Source organism: Ammospiza nelsoni, chromosome 6, assembly GCF_027579445.1.
Source record: "Ammospiza nelsoni isolate bAmmNel1 chromosome 6, bAmmNel1.pri, whole genome shotgun sequence".
In the NCBI taxonomy this organism is placed as follows: domain Eukaryota; kingdom Metazoa; phylum Chordata; class Aves; order Passeriformes; family Passerellidae; genus Ammospiza; species Ammospiza nelsoni.
In genome coordinates, this window is record NC_080638.1 from 65,360,845 (window position 1) to 65,367,993 (window position 7,149).

The 7,149-nt window shown below is 47.5% G+C and overlaps 1 long non-coding RNA gene across 1 annotated transcript; it reads left to right on the forward strand.

Moving 5' to 3' along the window:
- Positions 1-5,498: 5,498 nt before the first annotated feature.
- On the forward strand, positions 5,499-6,563 carry LOC132074988 (uncharacterized). Its single transcript, XR_009418689.1, has 2 exons — positions 5,499-5,676; positions 6,276-6,563. It is a non-coding gene; the product is annotated as an uncharacterized LOC132074988 (long non-coding RNA).
- Positions 6,564-7,149: the final 586 nt, after the last annotated feature.

Below are 7,149 nucleotides of genomic sequence, written 5' to 3' on the forward strand. Positions count from 1 at the left end.
TTACCTTAGGCCTTTGAGGGCCCTATCAGTACCCCTGGCATCATTGTTAGCATCTGTGATCTCTGCATTCCCTGGTCTGGCACCCGGGCCACAGAACTTTTGACTGGGGAGCTCAGACAGGCATCAGACTCTCTTCTCTCTTTGGAAGCATCCAGTCAGATGTCTTTTCAGGTCTTCTTCTGAGCTATATGGAGAGCTGTGCCCCACCTGGATCCATTATGGTGGATTAGGACTTGCAATAATATGAGGTTAGGTGCAGCATTCTGACCGTAGGATTCCTAGGCATCCATCTTTGCTGTCCTTGGAATAAATCATTCAGTTATCATCCTCTTCCTCCAGGGTTCTCTGAGCCTCATCAGCTCACCATCGGTCTCAGCTCGGTCATCTCCTTTTGCATTCTCTCAGTCCTTGCAGCCATTTTCCTGGCCAAGAGATTTCTGTCTGTGTCTTGTGCCCATTGTTTGTCACGTCCTGTCTTGTGTCACGGGTGTCTGCACACTTTTGGGACGGGGCTGCTCTGCCCTGCCGCACAGCCTGGTGCGATAGGAGAAGTCTTGGATACTTGGAATTTGTAATGTGGGGTGTAGTTGGACTCTAGATGGGATTTGTAGATGGACACATCATATCTGGAGCTCTTCAGTTATCCTGCAACAGTGTGACTTTTGTCCTAACTTTTTTTTCAGATTGAGATGGATTAAATCTGTGCCAGAGGGCCCCATCCCGGGTGAGGGGATTCCCCTGAGCAGGTGAGGCCCCATTTGTCTCTGCATCAGAAGTGTTTGTGGTGACTGTGTTACAGCTCTGTTCTTTGTCTTTCTTGTAGGAAGTCAATCTGGTTGCCAGCAGTCAAGGTACACAGTGGAGAGAAGTGGTTGTTATTGGTCAGACCTCAAGCACAACAATTTTTCAGCAGATTCATCGTGTCACAAGAGGGATCCGCCCAGTGTCAAGGATGATGTTTGAGACTGAGGCTTCAGGTGAGTTGAGGATGGTGACTGGGAGAGGGAGGGTGATCAGGTATCCAGTTTAGGAGTTCTTGGGAGGGGGTTTGCAGGCAGCAGGGTGAGTAAGGGTGTTTATTTGTTTATTTGAGGGCCCCCCCACCCAAGGCTGTTCAGAAGCCTAGCAGAGGCATTGCCATGTCTTAGAGCACACAAGGTCATCCACTGCACTCACAGCAATGCCGTTTAACTTTGCCTTTCTCCAGCCCAGGTGCCACTCCTAATAAAGGCCATAGCCTTGGAATCAGCATGAAGCTGGAGCCTGAAGGAGCCAGGCACACTCAGGAGAGGGCAAGTAGCTGCCTTGCAGGGATTTGGCCCACATAACTCTTGACTCACACTTTGGTTTTCGTTTTCTTTATTGCAGCTGATCGAGAGGCTCACAGGCCATCACAGAGGCCTCCGAGGCAGACTCATTTCAGGTGCAACGTGGGTTCTCATCACCGATCATCCAAAAGATAAGTCGGGGGCCACAGCCTGGAGATGGGAGAGTATCAGGTTGGGCGTTCTTGCGCCAGATGTAAAAATTGGCAGTGGTAAAAGCAATCTTCTGCAAGGGCCTCTTAGCACAGCTGAAGGGAGAGGCTCTACTTTTGATGGCAGCTTTCAGGCGGGCAGTGCAGAACAGCTCCGGTCTCTGTCGTGTTGTCCAGTGTTCTGTGTTCCCTGGTGTGTCTTTGGGGTCCCTTTTGCCTTCTCCCCTCAATGCCCTCACCACAAGCATGATGTGTCGTGTTTCATGTCCCCGCTGTTTGCCACGTTCTGTGTCACGGGTGTGTGCACACGTTTTTGCCGGAGCTGTTCTGCCCTGCCGCATGGCCTGCTGCAGTAGGACAAACCATGGGGAGTGGGAATTTGTAATGAGGGCTGTACTTGGGCTCTAGATGCTGTTCCTAGATTGACATAAGGTGTTTGCAGCTTGTGAGTTGTTCTGGTGGTGTTTGACATATGTTCTAACTTTCTTTCAGGTGCAGATGCATTCCCTGTGTGGCAGAGGGTCAGGGTCAGGAGGTGCCAGGCCTTCTTAGGAGCGCGGTGAGTAGCAGAGTGGTGGGGTTTTGGCCGATGCGGTGCCAAGGTCAGGCACTGATGTTTGGTTCTCTTTAATCTAGCTGTCTGAGAGACACCAGCCCGGTGCCAGCAGGACCTTCCCAGGTGACGAGGTGGCCTTTCTTTGCACCTGACACAGACTGGCATCCCCAGATGTCTGAGAGATAAGTAGAGGGCTGTGACCCACAGTGGGGATGAAGGCATGGTGCTGGTTTGGGAATTACTAGGAGGGGTTTTTGAGTCCAGTTTGGAGGTGGGGGGGTGTTAATGAAGTGGCCCCTTAGGCCCCATAGAAGCCAAGTCTCACTTTTGATCACAGTGCTGAGGTGTGCAGCGGGGCAGAGCAGTCCCGGTGTGTCTCGTGTTACTTGTCTGTTGTGAATTGTGTGTTGTTTGTGTATCCCATGTCTTTTACCTTAGGGGTGCCTGTCATTAATCTTGGCATCATTGTTAGCATCTGTGATCTCTGCATTCCCTGGTCTGGCACCCAGGCCACATAACTTTTGACTGGGGAGCTCAGACAGGCATCAGACTCTCTTCTGTCTTTGGAAGCATCGCATCTGATGTCTTGTCAGGTCTTTGTCTGGGCTGTATGGACAGCTATGCCCCCACCTGGATCCATTTTGGTGGATTAGGACTTGGCGTAATATGAGGTTAGGTGCAGCATTCTGACCGTAGGATTCCTAGGCATCCATCTTTGCAGTTCTTAGAGGAAATCATTCAGTTATCATCTTCTTCCTTCGGGGTTCTCTGAGCCTCATCAGCTCACCATCAGTTTGAACTCAGTCATCTCCTTTTGCATTCTCTCAGTCCTTGCAGCCATTTTCCTTGCTTAGAATTTTCTGTCTGTGTTGTGTCCCCGTTGTCTGTCCTGTCCTGTCCATCCTGTGTCACGGCTGTCAGCACACATTTGTGCCCGAGCTGCTCTGCCCTGCTGCATAGCCTGGTGCAATAGGAGAGGGCCCGGGGATTTGTAATGTGCAGTGTGGGGTGTAGTTGGACTCTAGATGGGATTTGTAGATGGACATAGGATATCTGGAGGTCTTCAGTTATCATTGAACCGTCTGACTGTTGTCCTAACTTTTTTTTCAGATGCACCTCCTCAGATGACTGCAGTAGTTGTGTAGGTTCCTTCTTCTGAAAGGGAATAGGGCGCAAGAATTCATCTTCCAGAGAATTTTTGCAAGTCCTGGCTTGTATTGTATCTGCCTATGGTGGCTTATGTTCTATGTACCTATACATCTGTCTTCTATTGGATTTTGGGTAGAAAATTTATCAGTCCAGAGAGGAGACAAGTCCTAGCTGTCAGATAGCCACTCGTTGACCCTTCCTGTCGTCTCACAGGTCCCCGAGGCTGCTGATTTCCCCAGGATCTGCCATTTTACCTCAAGGAGCGGCAGCCAGAAGATGTGTCACAGCACGTTCTTCAGCATCTCGAGTAAGGGCCGCAGTGAGCATTTAAGTGGAAAGATTGTGTGAGCGTGTGTGAGAGCACGTGGCTGTGTCTGTCTGTGTCTGCTCGTCTCTGCGTGTGTGAGTGCATGCTGACTGGATTTAACCTTGTGTGTGTGACTTTTGCTTTCCAGGTTTTGCGACTCCTTGTTAAATTTGGAATAAAAAATCCCCAGCCGGGTTCTATTGCATGAACTGACATGATATGTACCGATTTTGGCTTAAAACCCAGAAAAGCAGACGAAGATGAGCAGGAAAAAACCAGAAAAAAACCACATGATGGACAAGAAAAAAACCCAGAAAAAGCCCAGGATGGGCAAGAAAGCAACAACAAAAAAACCCCAGAAAATAATCCCATATGGGCAAGAAAAAAACGTAGAAAAACCCCAGAAAATCACCCAAGATGGGCAAGAAAAAAACCCAGAAAAAACCCCCAAAAAAAAACTCTGAGATGGGCAAGAAAAAAACCAGAAAAAAGTCTGAAGATGGGCAAGAAAAAACCCGGAAAAAAACCCCAAGATGGACAAGAAATAACCCAGAAAAAAATTCGAAGAAGGGCAAGAAAAGACCCAGAAAACACCCAGAAAAAAATCGCAACCCAAGTATAAATATAGAAATGTTTGTCAAGTATATGCAAATATATAAAGAAATGTTAAATTATTTGAAATATAAAATAACATAAATATAACATTTATACAGTATTACTTGTGTTATGGATTGTATTGATTTTTATTTATTTCCTATAATACACTACAATATTTATATCAATTTTACATCTATCATATCTATCATTTGTTATATGTTATACCAGATTGATATACTCTAGGTTTTTTTAAGTAGTTTAAAATAAAGGGGATTTTTTTTTTTTTTATTTGGCAAAAGCAGGTGTTTTTGTATAAACATTATAAATACAAATAATATAAAGGTAGAAATCTAAGAATAGAAATAGATCATAAATAGCTGAAGGTTAATATAAAAATTAAAAATGTAAGGAAAAATAAGTTGTAGCAGTAGATATGGTACATAATTAGGAAAATAATTTATCTCTTATTTGAATAGGATACATGTTATACATAATGATTAATATAATACTTAAGTATAAACTACAAATATAAATGTGAATATAGTCATGAGCGCTATAAATATAAAAATATTTCAATGTAGTTTAAAAGAATAGAGCTTTTTTGTATTTATTTAGTTAGGATGGGATTTGTATTTTAAATAGTGAAAGCATGATAGAAATGTAATTTTAGACATAGAAATATACAATCAATGTGGAAAGATATTTATGAAAGCACAAAATATAAGTAAATATAAATAATAGAAATAGAATAATGTTATATAAAATAAATGCTACATCAATGCCCACTATAGCTATGCATGTGAATATAAATACGAAAAATGGAAATAAAAAATTTATTTAAACATGGCTTTAAAGCAAGGGGCCTTGTTTGATTCTGGTGGGGTAAGAGGCAGGTTTTTGGCATTTATTTCAGAGCAGTTTTTGGCGGGGGTCGCCCCTGTTCTTTTTTGCCACCTTGCCTGCCCGCAGCCCCGAGGCGCGCTGCGCCCCCGGCTGGGGCGGGCGGCAGTGCTGCCGCCTTGTGGGCAGAGCGCGGTACTGTAGCTCTGTCGCTACCGGCAGCCGCGAGGCCGCCATCTTGGGAGTGGCGAGTCGCGGGTGTCACGGACTTTTCTTTGACCTTCTTAACATGGCAGCGAGAAGGGCGGGGAAGTCGAGGGCCCGCGTCGGTCTAATCGGCTGCCTGCATGAAACACCGACGCCATGGCGGCCCCGATGGATTTTTATGTGGCATTTTAAGTGTATAAGACACGGCCTATGTGGTCAGCGGCGCCGTGGGCGAGCATATTTAGGCGGGTTGCTGAGAGGCATCTGGGTAAAACCCTATTTCTTCCGAGGGTCCTCCTCGGCCGCCATTTTGGGAGGGGCGCGTCGCAAATGTCGCGGGCGTTCTTTGACCTTCTCAAGATGGCGGCGAAATGGGCGGGGAAATCGCACGCCCCCATAAATCTCCTCCCCCTGTGGCCACAGAGCGGGATCGCACCCCCCCGAGCCAGCGCCCTGCCCCTCGCCGCTGAGTGCCGGGGGCGGGGCAAGGACGCGGCTGCCGAGCGAGGGAAGGGCGCTGGAGCCAGCGGCGGTCGGGCCAGGGTCTGTAAATGGCGGGGGCGGGTGAAGGACATTCGGTCATGCAAAGGGATGCGATGGCCGAGGAGAACGGCCGCGGCGGGGGCGGCCGGGCGGCGCCGGTTTCGGCGGGCGGCGGAGGTGCGGTCGCAGCGCTCCGCGGGCCGGGGCAGCGGGCGGGGGCGGGCGAGCGGCGTCGGAACAGGGCGGCAGCTCCCGAGCCCGCGCCCGCCCCGCTCCAGGCGCTGGGAGCGACCGCGGGCCGGACAATCCCGGCGGGGCGGCCCCGGGGCGGCGGGCAGGCGCGGAGCGGGGCCGTGGCGCTCCCCGCCCTCGCTGCCGCCAGCTTTGGAAGGTCGGGCCGGGCGCCCGCCCCGTCCCGCTGCCTCCCGGTCTCTGTAAACTCCTCTCTGGCTTCGTAGGTCCATGCTGGAGAGTGGGACAAAGGGCCCCGCTGGTTGCCGTGTCCTCGGGGGGCAGAGAGTTCTGACCTTGGCCGCATGGGCTGCCGAGTGTTGGAACAATGGGGATGCGCTTTTATGTATTTAGTGACATTTATGTATTTTTATTTGTGTACATTTTATGTATTTAGTGACATTTAGAGATTTATTCCCCTGCTTCAGGTGAGCGTGCATCATTGCCGGTTTGGGATTGAGTGAAATGGCTGAGGAAACCAGCTCTGGGGGGGAGGCAGGGAAATCCTCTCTTTACCCATTCTTCCGACAAACTCATCACGGCAGGACAGCCTGAAGACTGAAAGTGTAAGAAGATGTGGAGGGAAACAGAGAATCTGGCAGGAGCATCGAACGCACAAGTGCACGAATTTTGCTTTTGGCTTGGATTTAAACTCAGAAGTTGTGAGGAATTTGGGAGTGAGAAGGGATATTTCAGAAGGAGAAGAAGAAAAAGAAGTTGTTGTTACAGTCTTGGCAAAAGCTTCTGTTCTAGCTAATAAAATAAGTTAGTTTAAATTAAAAAAAAAAAAAAAAAGTGGAGTATTTTTTTTCCTACACTATTATATTCATTGGTGGTATATGGTGTGTTGTTTTATTTCTTGGTATTATTAACTGTGTGTAAGTTGTTTTTTGGGTGAAGCTGACTTTCTGGATGGGTTGGTTTGTATTTGAGCTAGGATTAATTTCAAGAGGTTTCTTTCACAGACTTCTGATAGGTATTACTGGCATTTTGGTTTTGTTTAATTTATGTATAAACATACAGCTTTGGCAGGGCCAGCTGGGCTGCTGGAGTTTTGGGTGTGAATTTATTAGATGGCTTTTGTTAAATGCAGTTTTTCATTGTTGAAATGTTTTTCAATGTAGTGGTTTTAAGGTGGTTTTAAAGAATTCACTGTATTGTTTTATGTTGTTTGTAGTTGGTGTATGATAAGGGATGTGGTGTGACTTCTTGAACGCTATGGTTTTAGTGTTCCTAAGTTCCGATTTCTTTCTGGTTCGTTAGGTGTTTTTAGTTTTATTGTTGGGGAGAGGGGCATTTATA